Genomic DNA, 19,611 nt, shown 5'->3' with positions numbered 1-19,611 from the left:
ATGCCTGGGTAACGCGACACCGGAGTTACCGATATGGTACGCGTTACCATGGAACAGCTATTGGGTCTTGATTCCGCAAGCTGCAACCGGGCTCGGCTCGGGCCTGAACCTAGCTCACACGAGCCCACGCACTCTGCCTTCAGGATCGTTAAGGCCTGCCATAGGAGTGACTGATAGGAACTCGGGTGTCCATTGTATGGTTAGATATAGAGCTACTATACCTAAAGCGAAGGGTGGTTACACGTCTTCGCCCCAGCTGTCGTGCAGCCAGTTGTGTCAAATTTAGGAGGCCAGCCAGGGGTGGCATAATACATGCTTCAGCCCCTGGCGGCCCTGGGTACACCTATGCCCTGCGTTACGGGGTCTGATAAGGTGGCCCAGTACCAATTGGTAGATGCACTTAGGGTACATATCGTAATTTAGAAAGAGAACAGCCAGGCTGTGGGTCTGATTAGCAGGCCCACAGCCAGAGAAAGTCGTAAACCAGTGAAACAAAAGCAAAAAATCTGGGTGATCATAGGATTGCAGACCCTACTCTCCTACAATCCCCACAGGGGGAGTCCCCAAGTATTGAATCGTACACACGAGGACCACACCACACTTATGAACAGACACCACACCGTGGGTTTCCGATATCAATTTCTTTATAATCAGGTAAAAGAATTAGCACTCTTATGTACACGCAATCAAAGGATCGCCAAAGTCTCAAGGTTTCAGGGAAGGGATAGCGGGACAGTCTCAGTCTCTTTGGCCAGTACCTAGCGTACCCTGCGCACAGCTCTCAATCCTCGAGCCGGGGGGTTACGGAAGATGGTAGTCACACTGGAGGTCTTACTCACTTGAGGATGACTCAATTCGTGTTGGTAGCATTGATAGTCCAGCCGGACTAGTGTACTCCTCGAGCCGCGACAAAGTCAGCAGGGCTCGATCCGGAGGTTAGTTCGTGAGGAGCAGCGACCACGTCAGCAGGGCTCAGGATGTTCAGTGCAGATCTTCAGGGTTCAAGCTTGAGCCGCGACAAGGTCAGCAGGGCTCTGATGTTCCAGTTCCGAGAATGAGCCGCAACAAGGTCAGCAGGGCTCCGATGTTCCAGTTCAGAGAATGAGCTGCGACAGCATCAGCAGGGCTCGAAGAGTTACGAAGTTCAGCCGCGATCAGATCAGCAGGGCTTTCTTGTCCAAGATACAACTGCCGCTAGTTCAGGGGCAGGCCTTGATATAGTCCAGGGGCTCTTTGATGTCCGGACCCTCGTAGCGGAGGTCCGGCGGTTGGTCCTTTGATCCCTTTGAGGATGCGTCCGGGAATTCCCAGATGCCCAGCAGGTCTGGAGCCAGCACTCGGGGAGGCCAGAGGTGCAATCAAAACTGGCCTCCAGGGGAAGACCAGAGGTGTGACAGAAACCAGTCTCTCAGGGGAGGCCGGAGGTGCCATCGAAACTCCCTGTCTTCTCTCACTAGGGTAGCCCTCACCCTCCCAACGGGGGCTGGCGCGTCTGGAGCCTGAGCTTCGCTGGGGCTAGGGTCATGCTAAGCCCACGGAGTCAGGGACCTCGGGAAGGGAAAATGGCTGCCGGTGGGACTATGGGGCCTTGCGGGGACTGGGGCGCGCGGGCTGGGAAGGTGGCCGGGGACAGGCCGATGCGGGCCGCTGGCGTTTGGGGGGCATGGTCAGGGTAGTCAGGGGCCTCTAAGTACGGAGCAGGGCTAACGGGGGAGCTGAGGAACGGGGGGAACCACGCCACAAGGCCAGGTCCAACAGGTATTTTCAAACACAGAATGTTAAAAGCCAACTACACTAAAATATGTATTTTATCATTCTGAGTTCAGGCATACCAAACTCGAGTTTCTACCATGTTCCCTGAGTCAGTTAGGATTATAAGATGTAATAATAAAACTGCCTATTCTAGCCTATGGAGAACAGATAGCCTTGCAGTACAGAAAAACGAAAAGGGGTGTAATTCACTACCAGGGCATGCTACACATATCAAGCCATGTCCTACCTTACACACACAATGCACCCTACCACAGGGGTGACTGTTTTGATGCCAAGGGAAGGTTCAGGGGCTGGGAAGTGTGGGCACTTCACAACCTAGATGGCAGTTCTGGACTGCACACAGACACTGCAGTGGCAGGTCTGAGGTACACTTTACAAGCTGCTTCTGTGGGTGGCGCAAACCAGCGCTGCAGGCCCACTGCATTTGGGTTACCAGCCCTGGGCGCGCACAGGCCACGCCACTAAAGACTAACAGGTAAACCAAATAAGTCAATCAGGGATATACCAATTCACAGTCATATTTACCAAGGGAGAGCATATGCACTTTAGCACTGATCAGCAGTGGTAAAGTGCCCAGAGTCATAAAACCAACAAAAACAGGTCAGAAAAAATGCAAGAGGCAGGCAAAAAGTTTAGGGATATCCCTTCAAGAATGGCCATTTCCAACACCAGCCATATGCAAATCAGTCTTGACCCTCTGCCCCATGGTAACAGTCCAGCCGGAACTGCCAAGCCAGGTCCTCCCTGGACTGGAAACAAGCATCCTAGGACCAGTTTTGGGCTTTCAGCCCTCATCAGCCAGAATAGCTTGACTCCAGTGGCATGGAGAGCACGGGACTCACGTCTGACACTGGGACAGGGAGCCACAGACGCAGAGAGACACAGACAATGGGACAGAAAGACACAGGGATGCAAGGACACTGGTACAGGAACATTCAGGCACAGACACTGGGACAGAGAACCACACAAACATGGAGACACAGGCATCAGGACAGGAACATTTATACACAGACACTGGGACAGAGAGACACAGACATAAGGAGACACAGGCACTGGTGCACGAACATTAAGACACTGGGGCGGAGAGAAACAGACACAGGGAGACACAGCCATCGGTGCACAACATTCAAACACAGACGCTGGGACAGAGAGCCAGAGAAAGAGGGAGACACAGATGTTGGGACAGAGTGACACAGTAGACCCAAGGACAGAGGGACACTGGTACAGGAATATTCAGTCACTGTGACAGAGAGACACAGACACAGTGGGGCATGGGCAGACACTAGGACAGAGAGCCACAGACACACAGAGAAACAGACAGTGGGCCGGGAACATTCAGACACTGGGACCGAGCGCCAGCTAAACTGGAAGACCCTGGCAATAGAAAGGGAAACCAGACACAGGCAATGGGACAGTGAGACACCAGCATTGTGAAATGTACATACCAGGACAGGAAAACTCAGACATACAATGGGACAGGTAGACGTGACATTGAAAGATGGACTGGGACAGAGAGACACTGTCACCTGGAGACACGGAAAATGTAGAGACAGACTCTAGGACAGGGGGCAGACCTGGGAGACGCAGACAAAGGGGCAGGAAAACCAGACACAAACAAAAGGACAGGTTGGCACAAATACTGGGACAGAAACTTCAGGCACAGAAAATGGGACGCAGGGTTGCCAAGCCTGGGAGATACAGACAAGGGGCTGGGAGGCACGGACCCCGGGACCCAGAAGCGGGAGGGGCCCCCCACGGCACCCCACGATGAGTGTCTTCTGCTGCCCAACAGGGGTGAAAGGTCCCCTGTTCCTGCCCTAAGGAGCCTGGTCACTGGACACTGAGGGGCCAGGTCTCTGAAGGGGAATGAGGCCCCTCCGCAGACTAACCTAGCACCGACACTCTCCAGCGCCCAGAGGCCAGGGCCCGGAACAACGCGGCGCTTTGGAAATACCAGTCATCATTAAATGTGCAACCGTGTGTGACTTTATAGGTGCAAGAGAACACGTTTTTACGCATCTGTTTATAGCACATTTCACATTTAGACCCTCAACAACAAAGTATATGTAATAAAATGCATGTGCGTTCAATATTCCAATCTGGGAGGCAGACGCTATAAAGTTACAGATGTCTGCGGCTTCCGGAGCGCTGGGGTTCCACGTGCAGTTAATGCAGTGATGCTGCCCTCTGCTGGCGAGGCCTGGAAGCGCAGGCAGCTCTCTGCTGGAGGCAGGAATGTGCAGCAGGCGCAGGTGCACTGCGAGCATCCCTGGGGCTGCCAGGCGTCTCAGGGCTTGTACCACGCGCCCCGGGTCCCTGGGGCCCGGGGGTGCTTCTCTGCAGGAATACCAAGCCGTGGAGTCCACAGGGGACACGAACCCGCGCAGGTGCTGCTGCCTGTCAGACTGTCTGTCTGTCTGGGCAGGAAGCGGGAGATACTCCTGGGTGGAGCGGAGCTGGGTGGGGTCACGAGGGACGGACTCGGGGAGGAGAGGCTGCCGGATCGATGTCTGCAAGAGCCCTAGAAGCAGAGGACCTGGAGGCAAGGACCCGTGGGATGGGAAACACCTGGCTTCATTCATTGTCAACACCCAGGCTGCACTTTAAACACCTTACAATGCTACGGTACCTGCTGCAGAGATCTTTGTGGACCCAGCAGGTATCCGAGAATAACAGCAAGAAGATAGCTCTGGTGGTTACCGCACCTGCTGCAGGCGCCTCTGTGCCGTCTGGTTCCAGGTTTAATTCATCATAAAGTAGCACACAGGGTTAATGTGCCTGCCTCGTGTGCGCCTTCTTCAAAGCACAACATGTTACATGCAGGTCAAAGATTTGTATTTTATGCAGAGCCTGAAAAGTGAAAAAAAACATTGCCTCCAAATCTTTGTTTAGCTCAAGTCCTTGTGAAGTGAAACTCTGAGGGGCAGATTTACAATAACCCGCGCATCCCTACATATCAGCAGGGATGCGCCAATTATTGTGCGTGACCCAAAACAACCCTTGCGCCACCATGGATACGCCACATTTACAATGTGGCGCATCATGGCACTAGGATAGACAGATGTGTGATGTAGGAAGGTGGAATCTGACTCTATGGTTACCCAACTTTTTTCCAGGTGTTTTGCTGCTTTTTGACTTAGTTGGCCTGGGACCCTGCTATTCAAGGCCCCAGACTATCTGCTTTCTCTACAAAATGGACTCCATGTACTTTAGGTACATTCCAGATTGGTTACTGGGTCACTCTTGTGAGCCCCTGTATGGTGTACCATAGGTACCCAGGGCATAGGTGTACCCTAGGCCTACCAGGGGCTGCAGCATGTATTGTGCCACCCCTGGTTTGCCTTCCAAACTGACACCAAAGGTCTGTTCACACAGCCTGGGTAAGGCGGTGTAATCACCCCTTACTTAGTTATAGTATACCTATATCTACCTTTACAGATAGACACATATACACCTAAAAGCCACTCCTATGGTAGGCCTCGACAATCCTGGAGGCAGAGTGCTTGGTTTTATGTGAGAGGGTGCCCTAGCATGAGCTGAGCCCCTCTGCAGCTTTCGGAACCATCTCCGTATAGCTGTTCTATGATATAGCCATACCATATACTCTTAAGTGCATTATAATCCTCGCAGTTAATGCTAACTTTGGTTTGGCTTTATCAAAACATATCATGTAAGGTGTCAAACACTTTGTATTACTACGCCCTGCCAATTCTGGGGGGTGGGGGGTAGCATTCCACCCTTCTATAGGGAAAAGCCATGTAGTTACTGCTTTACCCGGTTAAAGTTAAACAAAGCCTCAGTATCACAAAATGGATGCTGCTGCCACAGACACGAGTCTGACCTCCTGCTGCTGGACGAAACTCCGGCAGGGGAGGCCTGGACAATAGGGTTCCTGTCGAGGGAGGTGCTGGCACCTCCCCAGACAGGGGTTTTGTGCATTGGGGCAGGGAGGGCTGCATTCAGTAAATGCATCTAGACACTGCCTGGGGCACACAAGGTGCTCCATGCATAGCCCGGTTCAAACCAGTTGCTGGGGCACTCCAGCCCCAGCTCTGGTGTGAAACTGGACAAAGGGAAAGGGGTGTAACTACCCCCTTCTCAGGTCCACCCATAGGAGGGACCTAGGCAGGTAATCCAGCCCCCTTTCTTAGTATAAGTATAGGAGCTGTGTCTCTGGGACTGGAGATTATCCTGGACGAATCTTTGAAAGACATTTCTTGGACCTTCGAAATTCTATTCTGACTAGACGACGGAAGACATCTCCCTTGTGGCCAAGGAGTGACCACCCTGTGCAAACAGGCACCAACAGCAACTTTGCCGGTCTGCAGTTTCAAGGCTCCCGCTAGAACCCGAAGAATCTGCGACTCAAAAACTAGACTTTCAGACTTCTCCGACCCCGATCCACATCCACAGTAAAGCTGAGAACCGTGGCAGACAAGAGAGGCGTGGGACCGAACATCTTGGACATCCTGCATTTTGCTACCTGCACTTCTTTCCCAAACTTCACCATCCTCGGGGACTTAAATCTCCACTTCGATGACCAAAACAATAAACTCGCCACAGACCTAAAAACTGAACTAAATTTTCTGAATCTTCGACTACTCAGTAGCGACCCCACTCACTCTAAAGGGCATCTACTGGACCCCATCTTCTCGAACCTCTCCCAACTCTCTGCTCATATTCCTCTCCCTCTCCCCTGGTCTGATCATTTTTTGGTCCCTTTCAAATTCCAACTTCCAGGGAAGATCACGGATATCCCTCTCCCACGGGCCCCGTCACGCCCATGGAAAAAACTGGACGCTAACCTATGGGAACGCTCTCTGTCCTCCACTCTACCCACAGTTGACCCCGACCCCTCCAAAGCCGAAACTCAACTACACAACTGGATTAGCGACTCTCTCAATATAGTCCTACCGTTAAAAATCCTCCCTCCCATTAGGAGATCCTCCAAACTACCGTGGTTCACCGAGGAACTGCGCGAATTAAGACGGAAAGGCAAAAGGCTTGAACGCCAATGGAGAAAGAACTGGAACACAGACGATAGAAGTGGATGCAAGGCTCACATTAGGCTCTATAAAAACGCCTTAAAAACGGCACAGGCCGTCTACTTTGAAGACCAAATTGCAGCGGCAACCAACTCCGCAAAAGAGACCTATCGGATAGTCAAAGGCCTCTCCAAAATCCAGGAACCCCCCTCACCGCCCGACCTGGATGGCTCAAAATGCAACCAGATGGCCGAATTTTTTTCGAATAAAATCGAAAAAATTCTCAACTCCCTGCCGGCGGTGAGTACCACTCTAAAAAGTCCTCACCACTCGATCTCCCAAAACACCCCGAGGTTGCTCTCCTTCCCCCACATCACCACTGAAATGTTTCTCAACGTCCTGCACAAAATCAAAAGCGGCGCCCCTTCAGACCCAGCTCCTATCAGTAAACTGAAACAAGTTGCTTCCACTATAGCCCCTCCTCTCACCAACTTGATCAACACCTCCTTTGAACTTGGCACAGTCCCAGCAAACTGGAAAAAAGCCACGGTTAAAGCCCTTTTAAAAAAACCCCATCTTGATCCAGCAGATCCATCAAACTTCAGACCTATCTCATTGCTGCCTGCAATGAGCAAAGTCGCAGAGAGAATAGCGAACCAACATCTTTCTGAGTTCCTAGAGACCAACCACCTCCTCCGCCAAACCCAGACGGGTTTCAGACCTGGACAAGGGACGGATACCGCTTTGTTAGCCGTGGTCGAAGAAGCTAGGGGCATACTTGACGCAGGAGGATCAGTGGCAGTGATCCTCCTCGATCTAAGTGCCGCCTTCGACACGGTTGACCACGCAACCCTTGTTCACCGTCTTGAACTAACCGGAGTGGCGGGCTCTGCCCTAGCCTGGATCTCATCTTTTCTTGTGAACAGGTCTTTTCAAGTAACTGATGGGCATTCCTTCTCCAAAGCTCAGGCACTCAAGTGTGGGGTGCCTCAGGGGTCCTCCCTTAGCCCCACACTTTTTAACGTGTACATGGCACCCCTCGAGGATGTTGTCAAACCCTTCGGGATTAAATCAATAATGTACGCTGATGACACCCAGCTCGCCGTTTCCCTAAACCAACCAGACAACGCCCTCACCAACTTATGTAGCTGTCTGGAAAAAGTGCACCAGTGAATGTGCGAGTCTCGGTTGAAACTTAACGGGGAAAAATCGGAAATACTCCTCTTAGGAAACCCAAATAAAATCCCCACTCCTCTTCCCTGGCCACCATGCATGGGATCTCCACCACCCCCAAAATCTGAAGTAAAAAGCCTAGGGATATGGCTAGACCAGGAGCTCAGTTTCAAAACACAAGCGAGGAAAACTGCGGGAACGTGCTTCGGCCTCATAAAGATGGCACGAAAGATTCTCCATCTTCTCCCCCCTCAATCCAGGAAGCTCCTGATGCAGGGGCTGGTGAACTCCAGATTGGACTATGGCAATGTCCTATATCTGGGTGCCCCAGTCTCAGTAGTCCACAGACTCCAATGTGCACAAAATGCTGCGGCCAGAATACTTACTGGAACCGCTGCAAGGAATTCCGCTAAGCCAGCTCTCAAAAGTCTGCACTGGCTACCAGTCAAGGAAAGGGTCGACTTCAAGACCCTGTGCATTACCCATCGAATACTGCACAATGAAGGCCCTCCCATACTTAGGCCACTGGTGTCCCACCAAACATCTAGCAGACATCTCAGATCTAACTCCCTCTCCCTGGCAAAAATCCCCAGAATTTCGAAGGCCAGAACAGGTGGTCGCCAGTTCTCGTACAATGCCCCCAGGCTATGGAACGCCCTCCCACTCTCCCTTAGGCAGGAACATAACCATCTCAGATTTAGGAAAAGACTGAAGACCCTACTTTTCCCTTGAGCGCTCCCCCACTTGACTTCCCACCTTCCAGGATGTGTTCACCAGCGCCCGGATGCCTAAGGGTAGCTGAGCGCTCTACAAAACCCAAAATCAAATCAAATCAAGCCTCAGTGTATTGTGCATTGGGGTACGAGAAGCCCCAGCCCCGAGCAGCATTTGAACCGAAGCCCAGGCCCCCACACTCTGCGAGTGTCCCGTGGGCCCACCTTTACATTTGTGCTTGATGCGTCTCCTGGTTTTTTGCCCGTTGGCTAGTGAGCCTCCTGAAGACGGCATCTTGAATCTAACTTACGATCCTGGTTGCTCCAGGCTTGCTCCAGCTTCCCTGAAAAGGAGAAGCACCACAGATGTTGCTGGTCTGCAATAGAGCCAATCTCAACATCCTGCTTGGGTTGCGATTGCCAAGGCTTGTTGGGTCCAATCCGAATACCAACGCTGCAGTCATCTAAGAAAGACTGAACCCCGGCACTCTTAAATAATATAGATACAATTGATAAATACATTTAAATTAGCAAGAAAAGCACCATTTGACAATGAGAAGAGACTTTGCAAGTAAGGATTTTTGCAAACCAAATAGAATCGAATGATTAGATTGTGATTTATTACATCAAAAAACACAAGAAAAAGTATTTCAGACAATCTGAGTATTTGCCAAAAATTATACAACTCCTTATGGTATAGGTGAGGTTTCAGTTCTTTGACTTGGTGGCACAGAATCAGCCAACGCGCGTTTTGTCACAACCGTGACTTCCTCAAGGCTTGCTTAAGTAGTAGTTGTACCCAGCAAGAAACTTCAGTTGTTGCTCTACAGTCACAGAGCAATGTGGATCCCTTGTCAGTGCTCAAAGTTGAGGGTATATAAACCCGAAGAACAATGATCTAATTGTCAGCTCCTAATATTCGTAAATTGTAGAACCCGGAATAGGTATTACAAACAGAAAAGCTTTGTAGAGCGATCCAAATTTGATAGCCAGACCAGCTAGATTCAAGTAAAGGCCTGTTTACTGGAATTTTTGAAATAAAGCAAAAAGTTTGTATGACAGAGTATACTGCAGATATATAGAAAACGACGACGAAACCCGACACGAAAAGACACTTATGCACCCGGCTTCCCTAGGTGAGGTAACACGAGTACTCTGGTGCGCCTGTGGGTCTTGACTCTCGAAGTGTCCTAGTTTAAAAGAGTTCCATCCTAGTCCATCTGGAAGTGTCCTTAGATTGTAACTTTGTAACTTTTACGAACTCCATAGAAAGTCAATGGGAACACGCGCCTGTGTTTAGACACTGCATGCGTCTCCCGTGGGCCTCCTACTTCCTACCTTTGGTTGTTTAGTGTAGCCCCAGCGATTCCACAGGCCCTCGGCCTGCTTTCTAACTCTCACATGGTATTTATAGCACTTTCTTAGTATATGGTTTGTGAGGCCCCTAGGACATAACGTATACTGTGCAACTTATCGTATATTAACTGTGTGACTTGTATTGTATTTTTACCTCTGACCTTATAAAGAGTGCAGTAGGGTTGTGTTTAGATTAAATACATATATATTTGATATATACCTTGTGTGGTATCCTTTCATTTGGTATTCAAGGGATTATATATGGTAATACAACTTGCTTAACTCACCTACTGAAGTCAGTTGACAATTGATGCTGTCAGCAGTTTTGCACCATGAATCAGACCGGGATTGAGCTGGGTTTGTTACGCGTGGGCAAAGGAGAGCGCACTTCCTCAGTTTCTTACAGTTATTGCAGGCAAAGTTCGCTGCTGTACCTGCATCAAGCCCCTGGCTCTGCCTTAGTGCTGTTTGACTGAGGATCCCAAGATGCATGCTTTTTCCAGAGACTAAAATGTCCCCTACACAAAGACTCTGCCTGCAGTTTTGCCTGAGAAACACACTTGAAAGAAAAGTGCCCCAAATTGAGTCAGAAGCCACCCACTATGTTACAGTCCAATGTTGGTTTTGAGCAAGTATGGAGTGCACCTCTAAGTCCCTTAAGAGGTGCTGTGTAACCAGTGTTGGTGTCTTCTTGACGACCTGCATCCCAGAGGTGAGGATACCACCTAAAGTCTGCACTTACTGCAGGAAGAACTAAAGTTCTGCTTAGTGCCTATAAGAATCCCTACGTGCTGTGAGAGGGAACGAGTGTGCCTGGCCTTGCAGGTGGAGAGACTTTCAAGGAGGAGACGCCCGGTGTGTTCCCTGTGTTTTGCACCACAGAGTTAGTGGATAACTTCAGTGAGTGAACCATGAGTGACCAGCATCTTGAGGCGGTCCACTGGCCTTTTATGTGGATCCTACATGAGAACTGCCCCAAAGACTGTTTTATCCTACTGTGTCCATATCTATTGTCCACTGTAGCCGTGATGTGCAGCTTATACTGCAACTTGAAGCTCAGAACCTGATCTGCCCGGGGGGCCATACCTGTAAATTGCCGCTGTGAACCTGATCAGCCTGGGAGGCTTTACCTGCACATTTCCAGACCGGCTGACTTGGCCTCCTCCAGTATCAAGTGCAGCCCTTGACACCTGTACTTATACTATATCCACACTTCATACTTTCTGGTTCACTATAATGAACCGGGCAGCAGATCAGACGCTGCCTCCACCTCACAGAAGTGATTTCACGGGCACTTTTGTAAAAATTGCGCCCTTTTTACAAAAGTACTGATTTAACAGGCATTTTTGTAAAAATCGCGGCATTTTTACAAAAGTGCCAATTTCAAGGCAAACCGCGAAATGGCGAAATCCTAGATGGTCTGACTAGGACCCCAATAATGCAGGGGTGCTGGAGGTCTTGGCTGCTGTACTACTTCCCGTTACAAGCTGGGCCCTGGTGAATGACCAATAATTGCGCCAAACACATTTGAGCTCCGATATCTGCGCAGCTTCCATCATTCTGAGCGCCTTTTCACACAGATACTTCTCCAGACGCGTCATGGTGAAATGTGCGCAGGTGAAAAAATCATTAGTGAGGGGATCTCACTAAACTTTAAATCCCTGTGACAGGACAGATTTGGATTACCACCTGCTTCAGTCTGGGGACATAACATAAGTATTTTTTTTAATATAGCCTTATAGCCTGCCGTAGCGGGCTATACCGGCTATTAAAGGCCCGCTCCCGTATTAAAGGCCCGAGCCAAAGGACAGTGACGAGGGACCGAGTACACATTTTCAAATGGCAATTCAAAAGATACGAGGTGTAACTGCAATTCACAATAAACATTGTTAAAATAAACAGTGGCTGTTATTTCTTGATTTTTGATGCAAGATAAATCCCATAAATTCGGATAGGGTTGGGACGCAGGATATTACAGACACCTGTAGTCATTTTGCCAAAATAAGGCACTGTGGGAACTGTAGTTCAGCAACATATATGAGGAATTACAATCATTGCGCACATTAATAATGATGTAAAATAATAACTGTCATGGAGTTATCCTTGCATCGAACATCAAGAAATAACAGCCGCTGTTCATTTTAGCAATGTTTAGTGTGAACTTACTTGTGAACTGCAGTTGCACCTGGCACCTTTTGAAGTGCCATTTGAAAATGTGTACTCTTAGTCATATGTGTGGGATTTGCATATGACTAAGACTCCGTGGAGTCGCGTTATGCTACTTCTTCTGCCAGATTAAAGAGGTTTTTCAACTATGCACAGTGGTTGGGTTAGATTACGCATACCAGGAGGTGGAAAGCGTTTTTCAATTGAATATATATATATATATGCGTAATCTGACCTAACCACTGTGCATAGTTGAAAAACTTCTTTAATCTGACAGAAGAAATAGCATAACGCGACTCCACTGAGTTTTAGTCATATGCAAATGCGGTATCGAGTGTCATATATATATATATATACACACAAAACTCTCCTTCCTCTTTAGAAAAGATCAGCGCCCACGTGGAATCACAGGTAAACTCCGTTTATTTAAGCGTAGTGGTTGGCATGGCGCGTTTCGGATTCAATTCCCTCCATGTCTTTCTCCCCTCACGCTGCTGATGGCTGAAGCCTGGCTGGAGGAAGCAGAGGAGGAGCTGCAGGAGCTCATAGACACCTCAGGGCAACAGGACCCACCCACCCCACACTTAGCATGCATCCCGCAAATAAACACACTAGACACCAGTGTTATATTGGGAAGAAACTGTTGCAGGTTTATTTTATTACATACAACGTTATGTAATCATAGTGGGTTATCTTACGGGCAATCCAAGGGCAGGCCGCATTCTCGCCACCTGCCCGCCTGATGAGCCAGGAAGCACCGTGGCGAACCACCATGTGCTGCCCCTATGGTAAACATAATACTCACGCCCCTTGCGGGGCGTACTAGGCAAACCCCCGGTTGCACAGGCCCACAACCGCCCGAAGGACAAATGGGGCGCCGACACGTGTTTCCGGAACCTCCCATGAGGCCCCAGGTCTTAGGCTCTGGCACCCCTATTTGGCCGCAGAGGTCCAGTGCTGAACTTCTCTGCTTCCAGATTGCCCTGTAACTCCGCCACAGCCCGGCCGGCGGCAACCGTCGCCGCCCGGGCCCCCCCACTACTGAGTGCCGCTTCCAAATTAAAGTCTATGTACCGTGTTGCATAATGTGCCGTGGTTTAAAGAGCTTGTGCACTCCCCACACAACCTGGGTCAGGCTACTTGTGCAGTACGGGCACTACACGGAGTGCTAACCGCTGACTGAAACTCAGTTGAGGCGCCCGTAAACTGAGCTCCGCCCATGCGCCCTAGACGGGACATCCGCCACACGCGCACAACTCTGCCAAAACATGACATACCGCCAGGTACAGAGACACCTCTCCCAAAGCATCATCAACCTAGTGCTATTTATGTCCTGAATACACATAACCACGACCGCGACCTGACCACGACCGCGGCGACGACGATGGAACAAAAGGGGGAGGGGGTGGGGGTCCCAACATCGTAAAATGTGTGTCCCCCCGCGAGTACACTACGACGCGTCTGGTGCGGCAAAGAGGCAGAGAAGATGGCGAGGGGGGCTTAAGTACCCCTCGCCCTGCCTGCCGCACCGGACGTGCCCACTCAGCTCCTCCTGGCTCCCCTCGGGACTCCGCCTGCCTGGGGGAGGAGAGAGGCTAGTGAGAGGCGGGGGGAAGCCCTCGGTGTCTAAGGGGCCGCCCTCCTGATGGCCACTGCGTGGCCTCGGGCAGCCGCAAAGATAGCGCCAGGAATCGGAGGAACAGGAGAGCCGGCGCTAACGCTGCAACAAGAAGCCCGAAATCTTAACCGTGAGGGGAACGGCAAGCACGAGCAGTCCCGCGCTGTGGACTCCCTCATCCAGGAGGCATTGGGGCCACCAGTGATGCCTCTTTCCACGCCAGGAGGTGCAATAAAATCAGCAGGGGGCTCCTGCAACGCAGGACACGGGCGGGCGAAGCCCAGGCCAAGGGCAGGCCCGTCTGCACCAGTTTGCATCCGTTTTAGGCTCGGGCTGGACCACCCCCCTTGCTTTTCACCAAAGAAGTAAGCAGACTTGGCTCCTGGACAGTATTTAGCTCAAGGTTAGTGCCACAATAGCCCTCCATATTTTTTACTGTTCCGGCGGGCTCTCCTGTCTTACTTGGTTGTACTTGAACTTCATCTGGGACTACCTGGTACACGGCCTAGACAAGAGTAGGTCCCCTTCTGGCATTTAAGAACATAAGCGGCGATCCCACAACATCCATATCAATAAAGCAAATTGAAAACAGGTAGAAAAATGGGTAAGCAAATTTGTGTAGACAAAAAACAAATGGCCCTCCTGAAATAGAGTGAGTGAAAACCGCCTCTCAGTCCATTCTATTTCTGTTGCCACCAGTCCGATTGCTCTCGCTAGCATCCTATCAAGAGAGGTAGGCTGGACTTTGGGTTTTGATTTCAGGAGACATCACAAGCCTCTGATCCCTTGATAAGCGGCACCCCCAGGGCCCAGATAACTACTGATGAAGTGCCCAACGGTGAACTACATATGGAGGTAGTACCCACAAGTCAAGTGAAGAGAGGAAAACTAAAAGCACCCACGAAAACAGGGGTGAAAAAGAAAGTAGCAGAAGAAACCACAGACGATAATGGTATCGGGGAAGGATGTCTGTCCAGTAGCACTGAAAGGGGCAAGGAACAACCTGCATGGGTTACATATCTAGTGGTGGACTTACAATTTCAAGTAGGGTCTATTGTAAAGGACTGTTAGAAGGTTGTTCTGACACTATGGACCGCCCCGATTTTTCACTTTTTGAGCCCTATGTGTTGATCTTATACTGTGGGGGAGCCTCATAAGTTGGGACTCACCCACAGTGAACTCATGATGAAAGAGAGACTACATGTGGATTTTACTGGTGTCCCCCTGGCTTGGCCAGGCCTCTACACAGCATCTGGAGTAAGGGGCACTGGGCTAGTTACATGCAGACACATGTGTACATGCGTGTGCACACGTGTATGGGTTACTCAGGGGAGATTCCGAGCGTCCGCAGCCCAGGAGCAGATACAAAGAGAATGGTGTGGCAGGACTTATGCAGAATTGTGTGGTGAAATGGAATAGGCTTTATACAGTGGGAAGAAACATGCCAGGGAAAGTCAGTATGCTTTACAGGGTTTATTCCATTATTCCCTTACGGGGATGGGGAGCACATGAGCTAGTTTGGCCTTAAATATTCCAGACACGCACCAAAGTCCACTGTAATGGGTGTGAGAAGAAGTATTCTGCAGAGTCCAAAGTCATATTTGTACTGCTTTTGGGTCATCCAGAAATGTCATATTTCTCTGGGGCAGCCATAACCAGGGCCTGGCTGGGGCCTGCCCTCAGCAGGCTGGATAGATAACCTTTCTTCCACGAGCTAAGGCCTCCTCTCCAAGGAAGAGAAGATGGGTGGAGCTACAGGCTCATCCAGCAGCAGCTCTCACTGGGTGCCAGGCACCAGGCTGAACCATGGAGAAGGCAGCCCTGAGGGGAAGGGGCTTTCAGAGACCATGTGGCAGGAGACCCTGGACCACACCATCTTGAACCAACCCAGAGGCCTGGGCAGGAAGTAGGGAGCAGGGGCAGAGAAGTGATGTATCGCTGTGTAACGGGCAAACAGAGACTTCCTGCCAGCTCCCTCCCCAACTTCTTAAAAGAACTTGCACAGGAAGAGAAGCTCTCTCTGGGGTGTGTTCTGCAGAGGCAGAAGGTGCCGGAGCCTGGCGCAATGGGCAGTTGGAAGGAGCAATACCCTGACTGTCCCAGGATCCTGAACAGCGTCAGGAGGGGAGCCCAGGACCAGTGTGCAGAAGCAGGGGCCTCTGCGCAGGGTGAAGAGAGGCCCAGGAGGAGAGCCAGGTGAAAGGCTGGCACAGGGAGCCAGTGAAGACAGCTCCTTGCTGAATCCCCCCTCTCAGAGACCTAGAGGGAGACGGAGAGGACTCCCAGGGGCTGGGGAGCGCCACCCGGAGCAAGAAGAGGCCAAGATAGCGAAGATTAGACCCCTGGGGGCTGAGATACGCCCCCACAGAAGGTATGCAACCTTTGACCTCTGGAGGGACAGACGACAAAGCGCGTGGGGCTCTGTCGCCGGTCCATGATGTGCCCCAGAGGTGGGTCAGGTCCCAGAGGCTGCCCCCAACAGGAAGAAAAGCCAGAGAGCGCCGTCGCCGTCGCACCAAGTGGGGAGCCAGGAGCTCCCCCTGCCCCCCGGCGATATGGAGGGGGCGGGGAGCATAGTTACGACCCCCGCAAGGAAGCCTGTAGGGGCACAGGACCCCAACACCGGGCCCCGATGTGGAGAAGTGCAGCCAGGGAGCACCGTCGCGTTCCACGTGAAGATAGCGAGGGGCCTGGGACCCCATCCCCGGGCCCGGATGTGCAGGCAGAAGAGGGGGGAGTGCTGTCACACTCCCCCAAGGGCCCGCTGTCGCACTCCACCGAGGGCCCGCTGGGCCGAAGTAAAGTCAGGGAGCGCTGTTGCGCTCCCCATGAAAAATGTGCCCAGGGACCCTGGACCCCATCCCCCGGCCCAGAAGAAGAAGATGCGCAAGTCGGGGGGGGGCTGTTGCGCCCCCCGTGAAGAAGAGGAGGGGGCCTGGGACCCAATCCCCAAGCCCCTGAACTGGTGAGAGAAGGAGGGCAAGTGCCGCTGCACTCCCCGAGGCCAGTGGGAGCCGCGCTGGCCTCCGTGTCTGCCCGCAGTACCAGCTCCCGCTTCAGCACATGAGGGTGCTGGCCGGGCGGGGAGCTGATGGGGGCAGCCGGGGGTGGGCTCCCCCGGCTGCCCGTCAACAAAGGAGGCATGCGGGCATCCCGGGTGGGACCGGGACCCTGAAAACACCAGAAGACCACCTCGGGCCTGGGTGGGACCCCCCGAAAATGGGCATGAGCAGCCGGGGTGGGCACCCCGAGCCATAGTACTTACCTCGGACTCCGGGTGGGACCGGGCCCTCAAACTGAAAGCCAAAGCAGAGGGAGACCCACATCGTGGCTCTCCCCAGAGCAGCGGGAGAGCCGCTGTTCTCAAATGCAAAAGTTCCCATAGTGCCTTGCAGGCCAGGACCGGCCTGCAAGAGTAAACAGCATTTTTCTCTGCTTGTGGTGGCCCCAGGAGAACAGGGTCACCACCACACAGATGCAAAGGTGCTGGGGGAGCTGCTGGAGAAGCGCAGTCTCCCACCAGTATGATGAGAAGTCCCTCCTTAAATCTCATGGGGTCTTGAAAAGAATAACCCTTTAACCCAATTCAGCGCCGGGACACTCAATCGAGTAGCTGTGCGCTCTACAAATAAACTTTTAACATAACATAACATAACCCCTCAAGGGCTCAGCCAGCATTTCAATACCTCCTGGGGTAGGAACTTTAGTTCTACAGCTGGGGGGTGCATGGAGAAGTGCATCAAGGAGTGAAGTGCTGAGTGGGGGATGTCTGAAGAAGGCCATCCCCTGGAGGTGAAGAGGTGTAATTGCACCAGAAATGCATTTACTAATTGTATTTCTTTTAGAGGGACTGAAAGTTACAGGTGTAATGTGAAGTACCTGTGTAAGGTGATGTCATAAGCTAAGTGGGGCTATGTTGTCAGACATTCCTGCTACGGTGTCTGGCTGTATATGCACTAACCCTGTGATTACATCTGCGATGCCTTTAGGGGCTGTAATTGCAATACACTCTAATGATTCACAAATGTGCTGAGTACTGTCAATCTAAAGTGATGCTTAAACATGTATTCTTGCTGCTGCGCTTAGGTGAAGAACCCAGACTGCTAGCCCTTAAGATGTAGAGGTGTATACTTCATGGTCAGTAGGAAATACGCAGTCAGGGTTGTGTCACCAAGGTAGGGTTACCCATTTTAAATGCTTGTTGAGATAATGGGGTGGGTTGCCACTGGGATGGGGCCTGTGCACAGGGCCCTTGCTCCAGGTGATGTTCAACTAACTGCATTGGGGGCAAGATGATGTGCACACATGGGAGTGGTGGTACTAGACCCCAGCCCCCCCCCCCCCTGCAGAAGGGCTGGAGATGTTATGCAATGTCACAAAGTAATTCCAACAGCTTATGAATATTTGTAAATTGTTGCATAGTATTGAGTGGTGTGTGTTTTTAATAAATGTACTCTTACTTTTATAAAGCAAAGTACAGACTGGAAAATCAATTATTGAGTGTTATTTCTGCACACCTGCAAATGGCGATTACTAGCCCACACCACCTCCCTTGAGTAAGTCTCAGACTGCTCTGCAACGCTACCCTCTGAGAGTCAGGCGCTACAATTGGGTGTTTTGGTTCCCAGTGAAGGACAAATGTAGTCATGTCATTTGTGCAGGCCTCACAGATGCTGCCCCGTTTTCCAACAAGGACGAACTTAAAGTGCTGGTAGAAAGGGTTGATAAGCTGACCATGTTGCTTGAGGTCAGGGAAGGGGTCACAAATGGAAGAGAAAGGATTGGTAGTGGCCAAGAAACACAGGCGGCATCTAGTATCAGCAAGGCTGCCCCTACCTCATGTCAGAGTGGCCCCCCTCCCACCACCGCTACAGATCAAGTAAGGCAGTGTATTGCAAGCCCTAGTAGTGTAAAATCAACACCGGTTTATCCAAATAGCAGCGGCCAATGGCAAGAAAGTTGACAGCGGGAGGGGGTAGGACCCATAAAAAATACTGACATTTTTAAAGAAAACCATCCTCCACTGTGTATTAATTTACCACCTGCCTCAACCCCTTACGTTGTTGTTTTGTCAGGTATTCCGGAGCTTGGGAGGGGGCAAAAGGAATCACACCAGGATTTGAAAAATAAATGCATGTTCTGGTTAGCTTACACCAAGCAATTTTATTATGAGGATGCAGGAGAAATCCTAACAACCCGTCGAGTTGGCAGGGTGGGTATGAGACCCAAGGTATCGCAGGTAGTCTGCGTAGTGATAAACTTTAGAGACCCATCGGTCGCCCGAGCAATCCTAAGTAGGGATGACTGGAGACAGGAGGGGACCATAAGAGCCCTCCTGCTGTGTTATTTGTATCCCCCAGGGAGACCACAACATCGCAGAGATGGATGGGAGGGAAGGCCTCTAAAGCAAAATCATCAAACTGACAATTTGGACTACCAATGGCCTAGGCAACCAATATTCCCTAAACTAATAGATTTGGTGTCCTTGAAAGAGTGGGTTGACTTAAACCTAAAGGGTCTGCGCTGAAGGAGCACTATCATCTGGGAGAGTTAGAGGAGAACATTGTTCAAGCAGGGGAGACTATAGACCAGCACATGACATGGAAGAGGGTGAGACCAGTGGTAGGTCAAGAGGGTCAGTAAGGGGTAATAAAGCTGAATCCAGGGGGATTACTACTAACAGCCAATCTTGTATTTTCAACAGCGAGACTTCCCAGAAATTAAACGTGTGCACTGGTGAGATTTTGCACCCTCCGTCCCCAGAACTTGCTGACATAGCTAGTCGGCCGGACCTACCAAGGTTGCGAGTTATATCTCGGAACGTAGC

The sequence above is a fragment of the Lissotriton vulgaris genome, chromosome 2_2 (genome assembly GCF_964263255.1).
Source record: "Lissotriton vulgaris chromosome 2_2, aLisVul1.2, whole genome shotgun sequence".
Taxonomy (NCBI): Eukaryota; Metazoa; Chordata; class Amphibia; order Caudata; family Salamandridae; genus Lissotriton; species Lissotriton vulgaris.
Note: the sequence above shows the minus strand (reverse complement) of the source record.